Source organism: Leptinotarsa decemlineata, unplaced genomic scaffold (genome assembly GCF_025532065.1).
Source record: "Leptinotarsa decemlineata unplaced genomic scaffold, Ldec_3_MD MMD2_tig00001719_RagTag_RagTag, whole genome shotgun sequence".
Classification (NCBI taxonomy): domain Eukaryota; kingdom Metazoa; phylum Arthropoda; class Insecta; order Coleoptera; family Chrysomelidae; genus Leptinotarsa; species Leptinotarsa decemlineata.
In genome coordinates, this window is record NW_027412569.1 from 4,319,389 (window position 1) to 4,341,654 (window position 22,266).

The 22,266-nt window shown below is 34.9% G+C and overlaps 1 protein-coding gene and 1 long non-coding RNA gene across 2 annotated transcripts in view; both read left to right on the plus strand.

Annotated features, from left to right (window-relative positions):
• LOC111501885 (endothelin converting enzyme 1) overlaps nucleotides 1-22,266 on the plus strand; it is a 354,283-nt gene that overhangs the window by 79,911 nt on the left and 252,106 nt on the right. The gene's annotated exons all lie outside the window — the stretch shown is intronic.
• LOC141482688 (uncharacterized) lies at nucleotides 18,485-21,067 on the plus strand. Its single transcript, XR_012465664.1, has 3 exons — nucleotides 18,485-19,317; nucleotides 19,380-19,680; nucleotides 20,556-21,067. It is a non-coding gene; the product is annotated as an uncharacterized lncRNA (long non-coding RNA).

A 22,266-nucleotide genomic window follows, 5' to 3' on the forward strand; every position in this document is an offset into this window, starting at 1 on the left:
ATATCATTTAATTGGAATTTGGGTTTACTTTGTCTTCCTCCAATTCCATTGATACCCTTGAATTTTAATTTTGTTGTTGAATCAACATTGATGGGTGCCATACCTATTGTACGATGAACTTTATTATTATATCTACTAGTTATAATTGGAAGAATATCAAGCCATTTGTGGTGACCTCTCATCGAAAATTCCTTGTAGAGCCATGCCTTTATTGTACGAATCACTCTTTCTGCTATAGCTGCCTTCTTTGTGCTAAATGTTGAATAATGATTGATATTATATTCTCGCATGAGAGATGAGAAGCTTTTATTGAAAAATTCTTTCCCTTGATCGCTTTGTATGTGTTTGGGGGAGTATTTGGCTTCTTTCAGTACATGTTTCATTGCATTAGTTACTGTACTACCTGTTTTATCTTTAACTGCTACAGTCCACAGATATTTGGAGTAACAATCTATCACTACAAGTATATATCGGTATCCTTCATTACTTTTTGCATAAGGTTGCAGTTCAGCTAAATCTATTTGCCATAGATCTGCAAAACCTTTGATGGTGGTTATTCTTCTACGAAAATTACGTCTTGCAGGTTTATGTAATTCATTAACAACTTGTCGTTTGACATCACTTATTTCATTAGTCATTCTATTTCAATATGATTAAAGAGAAAAGGTGATAATGTTACTGCATTGAATGATGATGTGACAGTGATCATTACATGTGAATATGTTAATATATTATACCTTCTTCACGTAATTCTTCGATTATTGAAATTATTTCATTATCATGTCCGGTATGTCCGCTGACTTTGAAGCTACCAATAGTCGTTAGCGAGCAACTAACTCTTTCGGTGAATTCCAGTACACATAATTCACAGGTTTAGAATTATATATTTTCTCCATTTTCACTCGTTTGAGTGCTCCACCAATTTTACTTCTACTTCTTATTGGATATTGTCGTGAGTCTAATAGAGGTTTGATAACTTCACGAAATTTTTTAGAATTTGTATTTTTAAAACCATTCTTCAAATGATATTGTTTATATGGAGCATTCGTTATTTTCAATATTTTGGAATATACTTGACGAGTTTCTTCATTATCAACATCTTGTGGATTCTTCAAAAAAATCATATCATACAATTCTGGACTACCTGCGCATTCATATTTTTACACTTTATTAGCATCCCAAAATGAAATGTTTCCATCTTTGAAATTTACCACTAGACTTCCCATTTTCAGCTTTTGTGTAATTGGATCCATACGTACGCCAAATGTTCCATCATATGCTGGATTTCTAGATTTTATATTATTCAAATGTTTCATCAAAACATCTTCACCACTTTCATTCATAACAGGTGAGATGTCAGGATCCGAGGAATCGATGTGGGACGATGATGGTGTTTCGAATAGAGTTGTTCTCATATCGTCTTGAAGTGTGCTCGTGTCACTATTCACAGATGATACACTACCAAAAGATTGTTTTCTTCCTATTGGAGTACTCATGGGATAATTTGAAGTAGATTGAACAGTTCCATGATTTGGTGATAACACTGGTGATTTAGAAGTAGCGTTTGATGATAAAACATTCAATGGTTTCATTATGGGCTCATACAATCTTTCAAGTGTCGTACGATTTTCAATATTATCATTCTTGATAGAGTTGAATTTCTGCCTGACAGCTTCTGTTGTCTCTACTAGTTGACGTTTCAAATTTATTTCATTGTTTTTATTTTCAGGATCTTTTTTTGTATTCATAATGCCCTTTTTTTGAATTAAAGCTTAATTCGTTGGTGAAGTGACCACTACAATATTCAGTGATCGAATAAGTTCCAAAAACAAGATCATGGGTATATAAAACTATCGAATCCTTTGCGATATCTACCTTCATCTATTTTTCTATCCTTATCAATGACTAGAAATCCATATTGGTCCTCCCAGCATTTAACACACATCAATTGGAATTGTTTGAATGTTACATCGGGTGAAACATGATCTGAATAAATGTGATGTAAATTCGTCTCATCTTGTTTGAACATTATAATGAAATTGGTATTGTCACGCACTAACTGTTTGGGTACCCGTGAATATGTCTGTGCTAGATAAAAACAATCAACATCCTTATGACGTCCCATACAGAAATATGATCTAATAATATCTTGCTTTTCACATATCACATCATCGAAAATGAAAACAGAATTAGGCTTAGCGTCGGAGGGTTCCACTATTTCTGCATTATTGCTGAATGTATAAAAACCTAATCCTTTTATAGGTTCCAAAACACTTCGCAAGTACTGATATTTAGGTTGATTGAGTGATTTCGAATAGAGATACACATTTCTAAATCTCAGTCCTTGTGGATGTGTTAATAGTGATATCATTGCATTCGTCTTTCCACAATTTGAAGGTCCTATAATGAGTCCTCGAACTGATGATGGAAGTAGTGGACCATGTCTGAATACCCTTTGTCCATTCAATCCACAACCAAATTTCTCATCTAGATTATCTACAGCAAACTTTTCTTTCTGTTTTACAATGCGCATCGTGCCGTGGTTGGAGACTATATAAATGTTATTAGCTTATTCATTTCAATGTGTACCATCAAACGATACGGACGTATTGAAAGTGATCGTAAAATTAAAAGAGGTTGTGGTTTTGTTAATGATTTAATAAACAAACTTCCTTTCGAATTACATCTACCCGGAGGTTATCAATACTGTGGACCGGTACAAAATTGAAACAACGTTTAGCTCGTAACGACCCTGGAATCAATAAATTAGATATTGAATGCAAAAAACACGATATTCAATATTCTAAGCATCCATCCGATCTTGCAGCAAGACATTTAGCCGACAAAGAACTTGAATACAGCGCTTGGATAGGGTTAAATCGAAGGACGCGAGTATTGGGGAAAGAGCAGCTGCATTACTTGTCACCAACATTATGAAAGCGAAAAGACATATGGGCATGGGTTGTAGTACCAATAAGAAAAAATGTAAGAGGAAACAAACGAAGAAAAATAAAATTAAAAAAGTTGCATTTGGTGCTGGGATAGTCCATAAAGTGCGAAATGTATTGAAGAAAGCTGGTGGGAATCAATTTGTGACGAATAATAGCAAAAAAGCTATCACTGTGGCATTGCAGGCGGCACGTAAATACCTTAAAGCTGCCGGTGGAAAGAAGAAAATCCGCACACCACGCATAATTCCTGTTCCCAAGATCGGTGGACTTTTACCATTGATACCAATTTTTGCTGGACTATCCGCACTAGGAAGTTTGGCGGGAGCCGCTGCTGGTATTACCAAGGCCGTGAATTCGGCAAAAGCCAGCAGAGCGGCTTTAATGGAAGCCAATCGTCACAATAAAACCATGGAGGCTGTAGCATTAGGCAAACGCGGAAGTGGAATATATCTCAAACCATACCGTAAAGGTTTAGGACTATATTTAAAACCATACAAAGCCACAAACAAAACAAAAAACTAATTGAACCCCTACCTCAGAGGCCTCTTACTGATCTCGATCTCAGTTATTATGCACAAAAAATGAAAATTCCACATTTTCGTGGTGTTTTTATGCGTGATAGATTACCATCTTCAGGTCCAAAACAAAACGAGACAGCTATTGTTAATTTAGATGGAATAAGTGGACCAGGAACACATTGGGTGGCATATAAAAAATGTGGGAAAGAAGTCACATATTTCGATAGTTTTGGAGATCTACCCCCACCATTGGAATTGACTCGATTCTTTCGAAAATGTTCGAATGTAAAAATCAAATATAACTATGATCGACAACAGAAATTTAATACAGTTCTCTGTGGTCACTTGTGCTTGCAGTTTCTCTCTAAATAATTTTCCAAATAAAAATGGATTCAACACCAAAACTGGATCGGGAGGCTATCAAGGGAATGGGGTTTTCACTTAGAATGTTTTCAAAATATGGTACCTTGAAAAAAATGGATAAAGTGATGCTTGCAAATATGCCTAAGGAAGTGATACTTGCATGTGTTGCACATGAGATTGCATATGTTTGGGAAAAGTTGCCTAAGCATCTGCAAGATGACATCGATATAATGAAACATAGATATTGTTATGAGCACCACCACCACGATCAAAATTCAGAATCGGATGTTAATGACGGTCCTATACCTCGGAAATCTATGTGTTGTATTTGTAATATAGAGGATGTGAATATTGGTATCAATAAAAATGATACTTATTACAATACAACACCTTCCAAAAAGTGTAAATTGTCTCAAATGTGCTGTTGCTGTGTACAATAATAAATTGAAATGTGTTTCAAAATATTCATCAGTCATGTCACGAAAGTTCGAGCTACAAGCTGTCGGGACAAGTGTCTTGAGTGCGGATTTTTTTCCACCAATTGAATTGGATAGGAACAGTCGTTATGGATTAGGACTTTTGGGATTCTATGGGTGCAATACAATCAATAATATAACTGAAGCTAATAACTTAGTTAGTTTTAGAATCAGTAATGACAACTCATCGATACCCCAAAAGTTGACAATTGAAATTCCATGTGGTGCTTATGAAATAGAAGAGATCAATGCCGTCATACAGAAACATATCATGTTCAGATTGTTTCATGATAAAAAACCAAATGATGTCGTTGCAGATGATATTTTCTATCTACACGCCAATAATAATACATTCAAATGTGAAATGCGATCCAAATATGAAATTGATCTGACACATCCAAATTCAATAGCAGAAATGATGGGTTCGCTCATGAAATATTTCCACCAAATCAGATACATGAATCATCATTACCAATAAACATTACAACTGTGAGACTTATCCGCTTAGATTGCAATATAATATCTGGTTCATATATAAATGGTGAAGAATCCCACATTCTTTTCTCATTCGATATTGATGTTGAACCTGGCTACAATCTCACTAAAGAACCACACAGTATTATATATATGCCTGTCAGTCCAGAAGGTCGTCAATTGATTCACAACATTACAGTGCGTATTTTGGATGAAAAAAATAACCTTATCGATTTTGGAAGTGAAGAAGAGATTTTCATTATTTTGGAATTGAAGAAAATCGAATAACTGTTGTTATGGGTTTCATTTATAATAGACAAAATCGCATTGAACAATCCCAAACGAGTTGCACTATCAAAAAGAAAGGTGTGCATAAAAAGAAGCTCATTCCACAAGTGTATGCTAAACAGTTAGCACATAACGCTCTGTCTGTGAGTGATCTTAAATTTTTGAAATCGATTGGATTGAAAGTGAGAAAATAACAATGGTGCTCGTAACAAACAATGAAAAGTTGAATATATTCAATGAACCAGTGCTCGATCATTCTCTCATAAGTTTACATGAGCACACATATAAGCCCTATGGATCACCGCTATTCAGGAATTCGGATGAAATCAGAATTGCAATCAATAATCAAGATGTTATACTAGATATTGCCGAGAGCTTCATTTACATAGAAGGTAAATTCACCCCCAAAGATGTAGCGAAAACATGCTATCTCTCGAATAATGCAATTGCATTTCTCTTTGACGAAATTCGTTATGAAATGGGTGGTGAACAAGTGGCTGTTGTTAGAAAACCTGGGATAACATCTACAATGAAAACCATGATATCATTTGGACAATCTCATGCTAACACATTATTGACATCTGGTTGGGGACTTTCACAATTGAAGCAAGATATCTTGGATACAAACAGTCATGTTTTTAGTGGAAAACTACCACTGAAATATTTGATGGGTTTTGCTGAAGATTACAACAAAAGTATCTTGAATGCCAAACAGGAATTGATTTTGATTATCGCTCGATCATTCAAAAACTCATATATAGGTGAGGTTGATGCTGATTTGGAAATAAATAAAATCGAATGGAAAATAAGGCATATTGTACCAGATGATAAACACAAGCTCAAACTTTTGAGTAGAATAAACAAAAGCGGTCTGAATGCCAAAATCAAGTTGGCGTATCGTATGTGGGACCTCTATGAACTACCATCATTACGTGGGACTTCTTCAGACATATGGGCCATCAAAACAACTAACGCATTGGAAACTCCTCGTTTTGTCATCATCGCATTCCAAAGTACTACCACATCTGAAGATAGAACACAAGATATTACAAAATTCACAACTGCTGATATCAATAGTATTCGAGTATACTTGAATTCTGAAGTTTATCCATATGAGCGTTGGAATTTGAATTTCGATAAAAAACTTGATGCTCCTGCTTATTATGCTTTTGAGAGTTTCCAGCGAAGTTATTATGATAAAGATATGAGTGAACCTCTGATGGACATTGGACAATTTAGAGAGAATCCACTATTCGTCATCGATTGTTCCCATCAACCGAATGCAACAAAATCATCAACTATTGATATAAAGATTGAGTTTGAGACGAGGAAGACCAAGTTTCCAGACAACACTAAAGTATATGCATTAATTTTGCATGATACAGTTTTAACATACAATGCATTGGATGGTTCAGTTCATAGCAGATATTGACACTTTTTTTTTCACTCTATCATGTACTGTTTTATGATCTTTTTTTTTTTTTTTTATTTGTAACTGACTTATATCATGTATTGTATTTTATATCATATTTATTGTTTTGTAATCATTTTCTATTGTATTTCATCAGATTTAAATAAATAAAACATGAAAATAATACAAAGTTTTTTATTTGACATTATTTATGATTTACAGGAACATACAGACTATCTAAAATAACTTCTTCCTCATAATCATCATTTTCGCGACCATCTTCAATTTCCTCTCGATTTTCATCATTCAATTCAAAGTGATGAATAATCCATTCTGGCAAGTATGGTTGGAGGCTATACAGGAATCTTCTTAGGTTCAGTTCAATCATAACCTCACAAAGTTGCCACAATTCCAATTCATTATCCAAAAATTTGTTGCAAACTTCTGCACCACTCCAATAGTTCTCAGCATCACGAAGGCATAATTCGATTTGTTTTTCATCATAGCATACACTCATATCATAAACGCTTGCATGTTCGGCTCCATCACCCAACACCTTCAATTTAGACGACAAATGTTGAACCGATGATTTGAGATCTACAATATCGACCCAATCTTGACTTGCGTACTGCATCCACATCTTTAAATGGTGGAACTGAAATCGAATAAAAAAAACAATAAGCAACCTCCAATTTTTCAGTGATATAATACTCACATTCCCATTTTACTTGTAGTTACAAAGTGAGTGTATTCAACTAAGTTAGTAATGTTTATATTTCCATATAATTATCATCTAATATATGAATATTAATAAAACAATAAGAAATTCATTATAATTACTATTATTATTCAATCATATTGAATTTGACTAGAGTTATCGTTTTCACACCAAAAAAACTTTGTAAGCTATGACCTAAAGAAATTCACTATAAATTATTACTATTATTCAATCATATTGAATTTGACTAGAGATCGCGTTTTCATGCCAGCAAAACTTTGTTGGCTCTGTCCTAAATACATCATCGTATATTTACCACCTGATGAGTTGATACAAGATATATCGTCATCACTGAATTGCAACGAAATACGTTTTGGTAGCCATGTTTTAAATAATTTATCATTGCTCACATCTTGCAAAGTTAATAAAATTGATTTACCAAATCGTGTAGAATAAGTTGACATATTTTTAATTATGTACACTTCATCAATTGGCAATGATGATAAGGCCTTTTGCTCTAGTATTTCAACCTCCTGTACAATCAAATTATTAATTTTATTCAAGTCTACTTTTGAAACGGACATGATGAAAATATATATGAAAATATAAACAATTTCCAACAGACAAATACACTCACCGTCTTCCTTCTATTACGAACTGAATAACACTCTACCAATTGCTAACTGCTGCAGATATATTCGTCTACTGATTTCATAGTGTGCCAGGCATTTCTTTTATATTAAACAGTGTGAGTCACCCCCACCATGAAACCGTGAAAGATTCACATTGCTAGTTGCTATCCACTAGAGATGCCTGACGTCACAGCCAAGCCCATCTCCCAACTTGATGCGATAACAGTTGCCGGTACGAGCAAGCAATGGTCGTTGCGGTCTCGGAGAGGGTAGACGCTAGGCAAACGGTCCTCGGCTGCCGTTGTGTCACCATCGATAGCGGGGCTAGAGCGAACCTTCATCGCTTCGGGAGAGGTGAGGGCAGACCGATGAATACGCATTACTCTGCCACACGTCGTGGAGTGAACATGTCGCTCTCTAGCCGTTGAACGGTTATTGCTGTGACGTCACTCCACTACTAACTTGGTGCCCTAACACCGATGGAGCATTTATTACTTGGAGGATCTTCGAAGTATGCAGACGTATGTTTGTACATAGACAAACAAGCACATGATGAAACCCTGTACCGTGCATTCTCCTACACACACACACACACACATAAACACACAAAATCTCATATGAAAAAAAAATCTGAACGATCCATGCACCAGACACTTCAAGGTCACAACGCCTTGACTTCACTGCACAACAAAAAAAACTTCACCAAACAACAACCAATAAAAAAAGCAATTAATACGTCATAGTGGTGGGGGAGGCCGAGAATCAGCTGTAAACAACTACTAAAGTGTTAAAAATGTTTCCTTGAAGACGCAAGAAGTAATTTTGTATTGGACACTAGGAAAATATAATTGATATGTTACCAACTGAAAACTAAGAAATAGAAAGGTTGAAGCCATTTTAAAATTTCACTTTTGCACTCATAAAACTGTTTAAGACGTTGTTTGTGTTTCGAAGATTGACATTTTTACTGCAAATGAAATTTTATTGACAAATATATAGCCTATCATTAGCAAAATTCAAGCGCGCTACTCATTCATAAATGTTTTCGGTAAAATTATTAATTATACGAAAATTCACTCTGTCTACGTATTAATTTTCTAGTCACAAACTTAAGTCACTCTATTCTAAATAATATAATGTTATAATATTTATGTACTTTTCAGCTGTAAATATCACTATATGTGCGGTATTTCATATTTTTAATTCATCTAATTTCAGTATCCCGGATCGCTATCATTCAAAGTGGCGTCCTTCTATAAAATAAATTGTTATCAGTAGCAAGCATTTAAATATATTTTAGCTACTATGTTACCCCTATAAAACTGTTAAGAAACACTTAGTTCTGGGAGTATTGCGGCAGAGTCGGACTACTTTTGTAGTCCTGTAGGTTTCTACAGAAGTGCTTGTGAGAATAAAGGATTTCTCACATACAGTTTGAATAAATATTATCTGTCGGGATGTTTTGGCTAAAAAGTTTCTTTCATCGATTATAAAGGCTAAACGACGGGTTTAAACCATTATAATAACCTTTTCCTGTTTTTAGCCAAAAAAAAATGAATCACTAGGTTAGGTGGGATAGTTTTAAGTGTGTTTTTTAGTATTTCCAATATACAGGGCGACTCAAAGCTTCCAGAAAGTTTTTTTATGGAACACCAAGTCATTTCTTTGTCTATTTGAAGCACCTCGAACTGAATCTAAAACTATTATATACCCTCCAATAAATGTTCAAAATGGCCGCCATTGAGTTATTATTTATTTTTATTTATATATTCGGGATACAAACTGAAAAATCCACTACAGTATCCACACAATGGAATTATTATCAAATTGAAAATATAACATATATACCTATACTCAATAAAAATCAAATATTTAGAAGTTGTTGAAGAACTAATTTCCACCACGATATCGATGGTGTCCCACTTGAATAACTAAACAAAAATATTCTTACTAAATATAACTAAAATTTTGAAGAATTTTTCAAAGCTGTGAATAGGAATCGATGTCAGCTGGTTGTTCTTAAATGCTGCATTTTATTCTTGGTGGCAGCAAATATATATTAGCAAAAGCAATTTGATTTTATAACAGTCATATTAGTGTTTTTGAATTGAAGTTGATATACCATACTATAAAATAGTTGGGAAATACCAGTGTGAAGGTAGCCATGTGTTTTCATCCATGTGTTTGGTGAAAGAGAGGCGAGCGCGCTATTCCGCCATAGGTCGTTTCACCGCAATTATTCACATGGCTAGCCATGTAAATTTTTACATTGATAGACTCATTGCTGGAAACGAACTGACGTCATTGGAAATGATTCAAATGATGATGAAAATCTTTTTTTTTATGAAATGAACCGCATTTTATTGAAATTGTACAAACAACTGATAATAATAGAAGCAGAAAAATAATTCCAAAAGGAAATTCGTTGCTAGGAATATTTTTTCTGTCAATTAATTGAATACACCCCCGACTACCCTTAATTCAATTTTCATTAGAAAAAAATCATAACTCCTTGCAGAAACACATTGCTGGAAATTTTTTTTCATGGAACCATCGAATTTGGCATGCTTATTAACCCCAGATGGGTCAATGATTTTGTCTCACGAAAATACACCCCCTTCTACCCTTAATTCAATTTTCATTAGAAAAAATCATAACTCCTTGCAGAAACACATTGCTGGGAATATTTTTCCATGAAACCATCGAATTTGGCATGCTTATTAACCACAGATGGGTCAATGATTTTGTCTCACGAAAATACACCCCCTTCTACCCTTAATTCAATTTTAATTAAAACAATCATAACTCCTTGCAGAAACACATTGCTGGGAATATTTTTTCATGAAACCATCGAATTTGGCATGCTTATTAACCCCAGAGGGGTCACTGATTTTGTCTCACGAAAATACACCCCCTTCTACCCTTAATTCAATTTTCATTAGAAAAAATCAATCATAACTCCTTGCAGAAACACATTGCTGGGGATATTTTTTCATGAAACCATCGAATTTGGCATGCTTATTAACCCAGATGGGTCAATGATTTTGTCTCACGAAAATACAACCCCTTCTACCCTTAATTCAATTTTCATTAGAAAAAATCATAACTCCTTGCAGAAACACATTGCTGGGAATATTTTTTCATGAAACCATCGAATTTGGCATGCTTATTAACCTCAGAGGGGTCACTGATTTTGTCTCACGAAAATACACCCCCTTCTACCCTTAATTCAATTTTAATTAAAAAAAATCATAACTCTTTGCAGAAACACATTGCTGGGAATATTTTTTCATGAAACCATCGAATTTGGCATGCTTATTACCCGCAGAGGGGTCACTGATTTTGTCTCACGAAAATACACCCCCTCTACTACCCTTAATTCAATTTTCATTAGAAAAAATCATAACTCCTTGCAGAAACACATTGCTGGGAATATTTTTTCATGAAACCATCGAATTCGGCATGCTTATTAACCCCAGAAGGGTCGCTGATTTAGTCTCGCGAAAATACACCCCCTTCTACCCTTAATTCAATTTTAATTAAAAAAATCATAACTCCTTGCAGAAACACATTGCTGGGAATATTTTTCCATGAAACCATCGAATCTGGCATGCTTATTAACCCCAGAAGGGTCGCTGATTTTGTCTCACGAAAATACACCCCCTTCTACCCTTAATTCAATTTTCATTAGAAAAAATCATAACTCCTTGCAGAAACACATTGCTGGGAATATTTTTTCATGAAACCATCGAATTTGGCATGCTTATTAACCTCAGAGGGGTCACTGATTTTGTCTCACGAAAATACACCCCCTTCTACCCTTAATTCAATTTTAATTAAAAAAATCATAACTCTTTGCAGAAACACATTGCTGGGAATATTTTTTCATGAAACCATCGAATTTGGCATGCTTATTACCCGCAGAGGGGTCACTGATTTTGTCTCACGAAAATACACCCCCTTCTACCCTTAATTCAATTTTCATTAGAAAAAATCATAACTCCTTGCAGAAACACATTGCTGGGAATATTTTTTCATGAAACCATCGAATTCGGCATGCTTATTAACCCCAGAAGGGTCGCTGATTTAGTCTCGCGAAAATACACCCCCTTCTACCCTTAATTCAATTTTAATTAAAAAAATCATAACTCCTTGCAGAAACACATTGCTGGGAATATTTTTCCATGAAACCATCGAATCTGGCATGCTTATTAACCCCAGAAGGGTCGCTGATTTTGTCTCACGAAAATACACCCCCTTCTACCCTTAATTCAATTTTAATCAGAAAAAATCATAACTCCTTGCAGAAACATATTGCTGGAAATATTTTTTCAAGAAACCATCGAATTTGGCATGCTTATTAACCCCAGAGGGGTCACTGATTTTGTCTCACGAAAATACACCCCCTTCTACCCTTAATTCAATTTTCATTAGAAAAAATCATAACTCCTTGCAGAAACACATTGCTGGGAATATTTTTTCATGAAACCATCGAATTTGGCATGCTTATTAACCCAGATGGGTCAATGATTTTGTCTAACGAAATATGCTTTATTTTCTTATATTTCTAGGGCTATAAATAGAAAAAAATTGAAATACATGCAGGATGTAGGTAAATTTCAACACGCCGGCAACATTGTATGGGTAAAGAACAAGTGGGAGAATTTGACTGCCTAGCAACAGCAGAATTTCACAATTCATTCGTTATTCTCCCGCTAGTTTATTCGGACCAACTGATGATAATTCCATTTTATTGAATTTGCATACAGAAAAAGAAAATGATATCATGAAACATTATCGAAGCCTATAGGTACCAACAACTGGTAATGAATGTAAAAAATGTTTTTTCTGGAGTTTTTTCTGTGTAAAATCGATTTTGTTAGAGATTTCGCATTGAGGAATCTTCAAAATGTGCTACTTTCCCTACCGAAAGATCGTAAATTTTTTGTATGCTTGGCCAACAAGCTCAATTTAGGAGAAATGATGTACATGCGTAGTACAGAACAAGGGGGGTCACTTGAAACCAAGCATAGTAAACACATTGAGGAAAATTCACCAATAAAATATCGTAATGCGAAAAACAAAAACTCAATTGGATGGTTTAACTACGACTTCATGATTATTATCCTTGAGGTTAACAAAATTCATATGATTGAGTAAACCTATTTGTGTATATATGTATATTGTACGTGTTCATATTTAGTGCTGAATGTATTACTCCTTCTACATAGTTCTTTTTGTAATTGTAGAATTGGTGTTCTTCTTAAATTTCTGGAGGTTGTATGCCTAGGGGAACACCTCCCTAGACAATGAGTTCCAAAGCCTCGCTGTTCGTTGCATGAACGAGTCTTTGAAGAGAGATGTTCTGCAGGTCTCCAAGGTGACCACAAAGGGGTGTGAAGACTGAACTTGATGGGTCAATCTCGAAGAGACTGCTAAAGGAGGAACGGTTGTTGATATTTCACGAGAGCATCGCCCATGAAAATATCTATGAAACAGAGACAAATCGGCAACTTTTCTACGGTGTTCCAGAGAAGTGAGCGAGTTCGTTAGAGAGGCATAACCGACGAGACGGATTACCCTTTTTTGTACAGAGTACAATAGTTTCAGATATGTTTAGGTGCCTGTGTCTTGTTTGCATTAAATTCTACCAGGTTATTAGATCCCCATTCGAGAACTGTTTCCAAGTCCATATTTATGTTGTTAACATTTCTTCCTCGTTCATTTCTGGTCTCACGGGCTGATATAGGAGCCCTGGAAGAGAAAGCGGTATGTAGGGTACTTAGCATCCGCGAAGCTGTGTACTGGGCACGAAGTTGCTTCTTTGAAGAATGTAGGTGCGTGTTAGGTGTTTTGAGAATTTCTTCTGTTTTCAAAAAATGCATATTATTCCAAAAGGTTAAAATACCAAATTTCAAATGTTTATGTTTTGTCTAACCATATACTATAAAGTTGAATAGGACCTATCCTAATTTAGAACAACACATATCTTTTGAAAGCAATCCCCGATGGATGTGGAGCGATATACTTACCAAATACCATAGTTTCAATGATAGGATATTATAGAAGTGAAGTATATTATTTTATGGTAGTATACATAATTCCGTTTTTATTAACTTGTGATAAGAAATAAACTTTTTATTCATTATATAAGATGCATGTAAAATTCATGAACACATATGTTACCGTGTTAGGAATCACACGTTAAAAGGTAAGACCTCGTTAGTCCTTAGCTCGCACAAGTTTCTCAACTTCTGAGAGTTGTCGTTCGTATGGGGGCGGCAGCTGATTAACGGAAAAACAGATTTCAAACAGATTTTTTTTTTAAATTATCAGTATAATCCTTGAAGTAAATAAGCACTTGAATGGATTTCTCGGTTACTATACTATATCCATCCAATAAGGAGAGTATTGAAAACAACGATAGACGCGTGATAGAAGCGTCAATACTAAATCTATTGGTTGAAATAAACACGCCTCCTTACGCTGGCTAATCAGAATCAACTGTAATCGACTGGCGGAATTCACACCACAGAGTCGAAGTGGTCAGTTGTTTTAACGCCTGAGGTGGTGTGTATATATACGGTATTTCAATGTTAAACATTTTTAAAATGTCAAGTGATGATACGTCTGAAGAAGCTGCTAACTTTTGCTAAACTCAACCTGAAAACACATGAAAAAACTGCAGCTTCAAAAATAAAATTTTGGTCATTCCTTAGTGCGACTCTGTTTTGAAGCACTCCTTTTGTTGGATGGACAGAGTATAGGTGGTTATGAATGAACTTTCAATGTGTTTTCGCGAAGAGTTATAATTTTTTCTAATGAAAATTGAATTAAGGGTAGAAGGGGGTGTATTTTCGTGAGACAAAATCAGTGACCCTTCTGAGGTTAATAAGCATGCCAAATTCGATGGTTTCATGAAAAATATTCCCAGCAATGTGTTTCTGCAAGGAGTTATGATTTTTTCTAATGAAAATTGAATTAAGAGTAGAAGGGGGTGTATTTTCGTGAGACAAAATCATTGACCCATCTGGGGTTAATAAGCATGCCGAATTCGATGGTTTCATGAAGAAATATTCCCAGCAATGTGTTTCTGCAAGGAGTTATGATTGTTTTAATTAAAATTGAATTAAGGGTAGAAGGGGGTGTATTTTCGTGAGACAAAATCATTGACCCATCTGGGGTTAATAAGCATGCCGAATTCGATGGTTTCATGAAGAAATATTCCCAGCAATGTGTTTCTGCAAGGAGTTATGATTTTTTCTAATGAAAATTGAATTAAGGGTAGAAGGGGGTGTTCTTTCGCGAGACAAAATCATTGACCCATCTGGGGTTAATAAGCATGCCAAATTCGATGGTTTCATGAAAAAATATTCCCAGCAATGTGTTTCTGCAAGGAGTTATGATTTTTTTAATTAAAATTGAATTAAGGGTAGAAGGGGGTGTATTTTCGTGAGACAAAATCATTGACCCATCTGGGGTTAATAAGCATGCCGAATTCGATGGTTTCATGAAGAAATATTCCCAGCAATGTGTTTCTGCAAGGAGTTATGATTTTTTCTAATGAAAATTGAATTAAGGGTAGAAGGGGGTGTATTTTCGTGAGACAAAATCATTGACCCATCTGGGGTTAATAAGCATGCCGAATTCGATGGTTTCATGAAGAAATATTCCCAGCAATGTGTTTCTGCAAGGAGTTATGATTTTTTCCAATGAAAATTGAATTAAGGGAAGTCGGGGGTGTTCTTTCGCGAGACAAAATCATTGACCCATCTGGGGTTAATAAGCATGCCAAATTCGATGGTTTCATGAAAAAATATTCCCAGCAATGTGTTTCTGCAAGGAGTTATGATTTTTTCTATTGAAAATTGAATTAAGGGTAGAAGGGGGTGTATTTTCGTGAGACAAAATCATTGACCCATCTGGGGTTAATAAGCATGCCGAATTCGATGGTTTCATGAAGAAATATTCCCAGCAATGTGTTTCTGCAAGGAGTTATGATTTTTTCCAATGAAAATTGAATTAAGGGAAGTCGGGGGTGTTCTTTCGCGAGACAAAATCATTGACCCATCTGGGGTTAATAAGCATGCCAAATTCGATGGTTTCATGAAAAAATATTCCCAGCAATGTGTTTCTGCAAGGAGTTATGGTTTTTTCTAATGAAAATTGAATTAAGGGTAGAAGGGGGTGTATTTTCGTGAGACAAAATCAGCGACCCTTCTGGGGTTAATAAGCATGCCAAATTCGATGGTTTCATGAAAAAAAATTCCCAGCAATGTGTTTCTGCAAGGAGTTATGATTTTTTTAATTAAAATTGAATTAAGGGTAGAAGGGGGTGTATTTTCGTGAGACAAAATCATTTACCCATCTGGGGTTAATAAGCATGCCGAATTCGATGGTTTCATGAAGAACTATTCCCAGCAATGTGTTTCTGCAAGGAGTTATGATTTTTTCTAATGAAAATTGAATTAAGGGTAGTCGGGGGTGTTCTTTCGCGAGACAAAATCATTGACCCATCTGGGGTTAATAAGCATGCCAAATTCGATGGTTTCGTGAAAAAATATTCCCAGCAATGTGTTTCTGCAAGGAGTTATGATTTTTTTTAATGAAAATTGAATTAAGGGTAGAAGGGAGTGTGTTTTCGTGAGACAAAATCAGTGACCCTTCTGAGGTTAATAAGCATGCCAAATTCGATGGTTTCATGAAAAAATATTCCCAGCAATGTGTTTCTGCAAGGAGTTATGATTTTTTTAATTAAAATTGAATTAAGGGTAGAAGGGGGTGTATTTTCGTGAGACAAAATCATTGACCCATCTGGGGTTAATAAGCATGCCAAATTCGATGGTTTCATGAAAAAATATTCCCAGCAATGTGTTTCTGCAAGGATTTACGGTTTTTTCTAATGAAAATTGAATTAAGGGTAGAAGGGGGTGTATTTTCGTGAGACAAAATCAGCGACCCTTCTGGGGTTATTAAGCATGCCAAATTCGATGGTTTCATGAAAAAAATTCCCAGCAATGTGTTTCTGCAAGGAGTTATGATTTTTTCTAATGATAATTGAATCAAGGGTAGTCGGGGGTGTATTCAATTAATTGACAGAAAAAATATTCCTAGCAACGAATTTCCTTTTGGAATTATTTTTCTGCTTCTATTATTATCAGTTGTTTGTACAATTTCAATAAAATGCGGTTCATTTCATAAAAAAAAAAGATTTTCATCATCATTTGAATCATTTCCAATCACGTCAGTTCGTTTCCAGCAATGAGTCTATCAATGTAAAAATTTCCATGGCTAGCCATGTGAATAATCGCGGTGAAACGACCTATGGTGGAATAGCGCGCTCGCCTCTCTTTCACCAAACACATGGATGAAAACACATGGCTACCTTCACACTGGTTTGGGAAATTATCATTGAAGTGACAATATGGTAATTAAAATTTCGCAGAAAAGTGTTATAAAACTGCTACATAACAACTTACTTTTATACGAAAATAAGTTTTATAAGTTAGTTGCAAAAACGTTTCTGAGATGATTTCCTGACTATTTCATAATGATTTTTCGAATTTATTTCATAAACGTTTCTATGACAAATTTATAAAAAACTTTTATTGCCTACAACTGTATTGTGTTCAACGATCATCTAATATAATCAATTAGCATTTTGGAAGTAATTATAAAATACTAATAAAATAAAACTGTTGCAACACCATGGAATTATAGAACAACTTTGCTGGTTGGGTTGTTTCCGAAAGCCATACTGATAATTGCCTTCCAAATACTTGAGGATATGGTGGATTACGACTTTATCCATGGTCTTTTATATCAATGGTAGCAAAATGACTGGTCTATAGTAGTTTCGAAGATTTTTCTTGCCCTGTTAGGGAATAGGCTGAACGCGAGCAATCTTTCAACTAGAAGGAAAACACACTTTTTAAGAACGAGGACGAATCCAGACGCCTTGTTGATATTGAGCTGTTTCAAAATTCGGCTGACAAGACGCTGTCGAAAAGTAATTTCCGGCATTGTGGATTCTAGTGTAGGAATAGTGGGTGATGCCTTTCCCAGAGAATCGACTGTGGAGTGGGACGCAAGTTGTTCAGCTAGTGGATTTGATTTTTCTATGGCTGTTGTTGCAATTTATCCATCCGCTTGTGTTAATGGTGGAATTGTGGATTTTGTGAAGTTCTGATTAACACCTTTAGCTACCGAATAGAAATATCTAGACCGGTTGGGATTAGAAATCAGTTCATTCCTAATTATCTAATTGTGAAGTTCTTTGATTTCATTTATCCTAGGTTTGCAGCTTTTGCGAGTATTAAGAAACCTAGTTCGATTTTCGGCACTGGCTTGCTCGCAATTTTTTTTGAACCGAGGTTTGCTGTTAGAATAGGTCGTTTCATTGAAAAATAAATATATGCATCCATGGATGATAGAATAACTTCCATGACTTCAGTAGCACAAGTTGATGGATCTTTAGGACTGAAACAAACTTCTAGCCAGATAATATTTCGGAAATGTTTATGAAGATCCTCCCATTCAGCTGATCTGTAATGCGAAACTCTGCGCGGCTTAGATTGTTTCGAGGTATGTTCTTCTTTGCTTTTGCGCAACCAAATCGATCCTTTCCCAGATTGGATTTCTACGTGTGATGAAAAGTGGATCCTTGTTACACATTTTATTTCCAGTTGTTTTTTTTTTGAATCAATAGCGTAGAATATATTACAATTCATACTCTAATTCAACTCGATTTGATCCTGACTATATAAATATTATTAATTATTGTTGCATTTATTCTTTATTGTCCAATATTGTTATGCTAATCTTGGTTACTCCAACGGGCTGATCAGTTACCTTGGCCATCTACGGTAGAATAGTAGCAGTCCATATTTCCTGCCGAGAACAGGTATTCGTAGGTAATCAAGGTGAAAAGTTTCCTGCATTAAGGGACCTAGCGCTATTGCCAAGTTCCGCTGATAATTTCCTCTGTTCTCTGAGGGCGTTTCCTTACTGGTTTTATTCTTCTTTTCCACGGTTATTATTCATTGTGAGTCATTGTTGTGTGGGATAATTAGGCTGACTTTGTTATATGAAACCTTCATCAACAGAAGTTGTACAATTGTTATAGAAATACATTCATTTATTGCTATTGCCATCTGGACAGTAATTCCGCAACTATTTCCTGTCAGCTGTTGCAGGAACTGCCTACTATCGATTTTTGAAATCGATTACCGATGTTCTCCTTATTGTTTTTTTTTTTTAAGTGAAGAGAGGAAAGGAGCCATTTTGTTCGTGATCTTTGAAAGAAACACATCGGGCCCAATTTTCGAAAGTGGTTAAGTAATTGGCATTATTACCCTAGAGTGGGGATCAGCATTTTTCGAAAGTTAAGTAGTGATTATAGTACCTTCTATTGTCTCTTGTTGGTTTTTGGAGAATTTGTTAGAGGTCAATCACATCCTTTAATGGGGATCAGAGGCCCTGAATCGGTGAGTTGTGTCAGTTTTTTTTTGATGTTTAAGACTTCATGCAATTCTATTTTTTCATGCAGTTTCACTTCACATCTGTTGCTAGCGGTATCTGGCCGTTTTAAAGGAGAAAAGACGTTCCTGTGGATGGTACGAAAAGTTTTTTTATTTCATATCCAGTTTTTATTCGACCTGTTTTTTGAGCAATTCTAGAACTTTCGTCACTCAAGCGATGTTTCACGATTTCAGAGGATTTTACCAGTCCAGAGAGCTAATTTGGGAAAAATATTGGCGAGTTATTTTCCACAGAAAACTTTTGTTTTGTCAGAAGAACATTCATCTAATTAAAATTGATTTACCAACAGCAAAAACCCTTTTCTGAAGGTAGGAATGACTTCATTAATTAGTTGTTATTTTCCTTTATTTCATTTGAAAATTAGTATACATTCAATTCGTGATATTTTTTATAAGTTTTATTGATCTGAAAAATGCTATATATTTGGAGCTTCGAAATTAAATCAATTATGTTTTTAACACTATCTTTTTCAAAACCTATGGTGGACTTCATTTTCTATTTGAACTCAGGATAGACTAGTACAGTCGATTAATTAATTGTTTCGTAAAACCGGCCTATTTAGAAATATATTTTTTTAAATTATTCTATTGCTTCTGAGTCTAAATGATGTCAGCAAGCACACTTTTATATATACGGGGTTGTAACTAGTTTGTAGGAGAAAATATAGATAATAAGAATCCTTACAAAAAAATTGTCAAAGGAAATAACTATTTCGTACTAGAATTATTTGAAATTGAAATAATTCGATAGCAGAGAGATATTTATTTTTTTAAATTTTACTTTATACAGGGAGTATCAGTTTTGCAATCATGACTTATAGTGATGTGATTTATTTTTTTTCTATTTTGAGGGAGACTGATTTCTCTACAGTTAGTTGTCGGGAAATGAATTATAATAAATTATTGGTGGAAAATTGCAATTTTTTTTAATTTTATTTTTGATATCGATGAATAATTTTGCATTCAGTTTTCATTTGCCAAATGTTTAAGATATACCGGAGATAATAAATATAAAGGTTTTAGTTTGAGTCAGATAGTAAACCATTAGTGCAATAGCCACCAGGTTACAGGGTGAAAAATTAGAATAAATAAGCGCACACAATCAGAAGATTGACTATAAGATAATATTCATTAATTCATGTTTTTACTCAACGAAATATAACCGATTTCTATTCTTTCTGAAGGGTTTTATGGTTGGGTTTTGAAACCCGTCAACTAATCAGAAAATCCTGACCTTGTCTGCCTAGCCTAATTTGGTTTTACTGACCAAGCATAGAAATTTTGACGTGACTGGCAAGTTTGGTATTTTGGAATCCCACCGGCACCAAAGGACCTGTCAAGTTGGAACGCAAGTACCTAGTGTTAAGCGGAAAATTTCTCTAATTGTATTATTAATTTATTATTGTATGCGATACGTCTCATTGTTTTTTTATTTTTTTTTCTATGGAAAGCGGAGATTTCCTCGTTGATAGGATTTTCAATTTTACTTCATACTCCTATACATGCGCCTGCGCTTAAGCTTAAGCTACGGTCGGGACACAAACGCAGTCAATAACAAGACGGTTGATCTCTGCTAACTATTATATTCGAGATTTTGCTTTTGGATGTGAGAATATAAACTTTTATTTTCAATCTCATATTACCAGGTATATGTTGTTTATTAGTATTACTACAATAGATATTGCTCTATCCTTGTTGTTGTTGTTGTCAATTACTCGCCTTATCCATCCCATTGTTTCATGATTTCAGTGTGATGAACTTCTAAGAACTTTTTTTGGACATTAAAAAAAAATCATGTGGCGCCCATTATAAAAGTTTGATTGAACCACTCCCTTCTCCACTGGTTAAAGGTTAGCGGCAATTGTCCAAATAATTAGTAATTGACCTACGAGGTAACGAGTTTTTTTTTTTTAATTTTTTTTATTGTTTATGATTTGGAACAATTATATTTGAGGAGAATTTTGAGCGCTACATCCTCTACAACAGGAGACTTCAGGACAGTAGTTGGATACCGATGAGCCACCCAGGCACTTTCCAAAAAGACTGAAATTCACAGAAAAAGGCTATGATGACTGTATGGTGGTGGCTAAACAACGTTGAACAATCCGTTCATTAACACTATCATTACCAACTGTTTTGGTAGCGCTTTGGTTCAATTTGAATTCGTAGATAAAACTCATTTTACCATTTATATCCATATAGTTTAGATTGACTCCTCTTAAGGACGAAGGAGTGGGAGTTATATGTCCAAATGACCAATTGAACATAAAAATTTTCAACATTGAATATTTGAACAGTTTCCATTCTAATTGTTTCTATTTGTTTCAGGTGAGTTTTACTTCACGCAACGTCAACGTATTCGAGGTAAATTATATAAATTCTATGTATAAATAATTAGGTACCGTTTTGAAGAACTTTTCCTTCATCTTCCAAACCCTTCAAATATACGAAAGAACTATATATATATTAAAGAGTGTATATTTTCACTACTGGATATTCGTGTTTCGATGCTATTCGTAGCTATTGTCTGACGTTTCGTCTACCACTGCGGTAAATATCATCAGAGGATGAAGTTTTGATTTTCCGATTTTGTTAAATTGGTAGTGGAAGTGGCTTCGTTTCTATCAGTCGAATTTGATGACCTCATTTCACGAGTGTGATTCAGTACAGATTACTGGATTATATTGATGTCAATGGGATAGTAACTCCGAGTAATACCAAAGAAATGTACCTCTTCAAACGCGATAGCGTGGAAACCTCCTCTGAGTGCGTATTTTGCCACTGGTGATTTTTTGATATGCCATTCGCGATAATTTTTCACAGAGTTAAACATTATAGTTTTTCCAACGTAGAGTAAGTGACAGCTACAAGAGATCCGGTTCACTCCCGGTGGTG